We start from the raw sequence: 3,531 nt of genomic DNA on the forward strand, positions 1-3,531 counted from the left end.
ATGGACATGTGGACATGGAGGTGGGGGGCGGGTGGGATGAACTGGGAGATTGGGATTGACACATACACACTACCATGTGTAAAATGGATAGCTAGTGGGAACTTGCTGTATAGCACAGGGAGCTCAGCTCAGTGCTCTGTGACCACCTAGATGGGTGGGATGCGGGGTGGGTGGGAGGGAGACCTAAGAGGGAGGGAATATATGTATACTTATAGCTGATTCACTTCATTGTGCAGCAGAAACTAGCACAACATTGTAAAGCAACTATACCCCCCCACCAAAAAAAAAAAAAGATGTTACCATTGGGGGAGCTGGGATCTCTTGGTATTATTATTATTTTTTAATTTGAATTTGTTTTATTTCATACTAAAGGTATCACATAACTTCTAAAACAAGGCATCTTATAATTTCCAACAGTTTCCCTTTACATAGAGACACCCAACTGGGGAACTGGTATTCTTTGCCAATCTCCCTGGTCGTTAGTAAAGCTTAACGTGTAACTTACCCCAACAATCTCTGTATTATTTCTTACAACTGCATATGAATCTACATTATCTCAAAATTTAAAAATTAATTTAAAAAACGAATCTAAAGCCAAAACAGCAATGTTAGTATTTATTAAAAAAAAGTTTATTGAGGACACAAGTGCTTAGTACGTAATTCTCCGTATTTTTTATGTTTGAATTTCCTTTATGAAAAAAAAAAGCTTTAAGGCTCAGGTCAAATGTCACCTCTGCTCAAGGCTATTGTCAGTTAGAATTACATTAAGTGCTCTTTCTCCATGATTCTTTGGGGATAGGACTAGAATGAGAACATCTTAAGTCTAACACCATGTTATTTATCTTTCTTTATACCTCTTTCCATAACCCCTATATTTAGTCCAGTGCTTTAAATGCAATTATTATTCTTACTGATATTAATATACATATACATTTAGCTGTGTCCTATGGTTCTAAATTAGAAAGAAAGAAAGAAAAAAAATCCACACAATTTGAGTCTTCATTTCATAAAGAAAACAAAACAAAACACAGCAGGCCAAAACAAATACATGTTATAGAAATTCAAAGAAACCATAAGGGTATTAACAAGTACCCACAGTGTGCTTTTTTCCAAAGCAGTTACTTTGCCCAAGAGGACAAAATATGGTTTGTGGGGTAGACATTCTGTTTTTGTTCCTTTGATGCTGGCTTCCCTATTTTTGTATCATTTAGAACACTTTCGGTGTCCGGTAACACATACTAAACTTAACTGGCTTATACAATGAGAAACTGTCTTGGTTCCCACAACTGGAGCGTTGATAGGACACGGTCAGGGTTGACTGAATCCACAGGCTCTAGTTCCATTCCCTCGGGCTCTGCATTCCCCTGTGGGCTGAACTCATCTGTAGGCGAATATTGAGACGTTCCAGAGGAAGAGAAAGACCCTCTCTTCCTCTCCCTTTCTCCTTAGAGTGAGGAGACTTTACAGGATGCTGCAGGAAACCTCTCCTCTCACAAGCCCATCACTGGACCAACTGCTGGTGGAGGGGATGGGATTCCTGACAGACCAACTAGGCCCTTCTCCCATCCTGGAGGCTCAGCTGCTCCCAAGGACCTGAGGGTTGTCCTGAGCAAAACTGGGGTTGTTCAGGAGGGGTGATGGGGGCTAATAATAAAGTCCATCCTGATCTTGCTGTCAGCCCTCCCTCATGCTGTGGCTTTTACTTATGCCTCTCTCTTTCTGCAAATTTATTGTTTGTTTGTTTGTTTTTCTATTAATGGGGTGGTACCCGGGGTTTAAAATTCTGTGCTAGGACTTCCCTGGTGGCAAAGTAGTTAAAAATCCGCCTGCCAATGCAGGGGACACGCGTTCGATCCCTGGTCTGGGAAGATCCCATATGCTGAAGAGCAATTAAGCCTGTGCGCCACAACTACTGAGCCTGCCTGAGCTCTAGAGCCTGCGAGCCGCAGCTACTGAGCCCGCGCGTGCTGCAACTACCGAAGCCTGCGCGCCTAGAGCCCATGCTCCTCAACGAAGGGTAGCCCCCACTCGCCGCAACTAGAGAAAGCCTGCACGCAGCAACGAAGACCCAATGCAGCCAAAAATAAATAAATTAAATAAATAAATTTATTAAAAAAAAAAAATTCTGGGCTGACTTGGATTTAAGAAAAGAGAAAAACTTTCTTGCACGTGTCTTCTGTCCACAACTAAAAGGCCAGATGAGCCAGATGGGATATGTTACTGACTGAAATGTCACCAGGAGGGATGCACAGGCCCGTGGGGAGATGACCCAGGGGCAGCTCCAATTCCAAGTGGACGGAAAGCCAGAGAGTGCCTCGCAGGTAACAGGAAGACAGGGGCCTATCACCAGTGGCAGCCCCTTAGTGCCTTGGGGGAAGTCGGTGAGTTTCCCTAAAAGTAGTCTGGAGGCCAGAATGACTCCACAAAAAGGCTGGGGTCAAACCTAGATACAGTAGTGGTATGTGTTTTAAAAACGTAAAAGGTTCAAGATATATCCAGGGAGAACAGGAAATCGGCCAGGAAGACAGACCAGGGGCGTGCATTCCTGTTTCAGGATTTAATAAAAATAGGGAGAGTACAGCATTTTTTTTTTAATTAATTAATTTATTTATTTTTGGCTGTGTTGGGTCTTCGTTTCTGTGCGAGGGCTTTCTCCAGTTGCGGCAAGTGGGGGCCACTCTTCATCGCGGTGCGCGGGCCTCTCACCATCGCGGCCTCTCTTGTTGCGGAGCACAGGCTCCAGACGCACAGGCTCAGCAATTGTGGCTCACGGGCCTAGTCGCTCCGCGGCATGTGGGATCCTCCCAGACCAGGGCTCGAACCCGTGTCCCATGCATTGGCAGGCAGATTCTCAACCACTGCGCCACCAGGGAAGCCCAGTACAGCATCTTGAAGCAACAGGATACTCAAGGCTATCAGAGTACCACATTCAGGTCTGTGGGCCTGCTACTGAATACCCTATTTCCACACTGTCTCCATGGGTTTGCAGGATCAATGTTAGTTTGTCTCCACTTAATTTCACTAAATGAAGCCCTTTGTGTAATGAAAGAAAACAGCTACAAAATTCAAAATGAACTTGGGGACTTGAATTAAAAAGCAGATAAACAGAGAGAGAAACCATTGAAGGCTGAGGAAAATGTTATTTAATGTCTGCCACTAATATTAAGAAATTATTTTCTTTAATTATCTCTCTAATTTATTTAGAATTGCCTGAGATATTTATGGGACTGACCTGGCAAAGATTTAGTGGTGATATAAAGTACTGTGAGCTCTGAAAAAAAAAAAAAATTTAAAAATTAAAAAAAAAGGAATTGGGGGGGCTTCCCTGGTGGCGCAGTGGTTGAGAGTCTGCCTGCCAATGCAGGGGACACGGGTTCGAGCCCTGGTCTGGGAAGATCCCACATGCCACAGAGCAACTAGGCCCGTGAGCCACAATTACTGAGCCTGCGCGTCTGGAGCCTGTGCTCCGCAACAAGAGAGGCCGCGATGGTGAGAGGCCCGCGCACCGCGATGAAGAGTGGTCCCCACTTG

This window comes from Balaenoptera acutorostrata, chromosome 8 (genome assembly GCF_949987535.1).
Source record: "Balaenoptera acutorostrata chromosome 8, mBalAcu1.1, whole genome shotgun sequence".
Lineage (NCBI taxonomy): Eukaryota > Metazoa > Chordata > Mammalia > Artiodactyla > Balaenopteridae > Balaenoptera > Balaenoptera acutorostrata.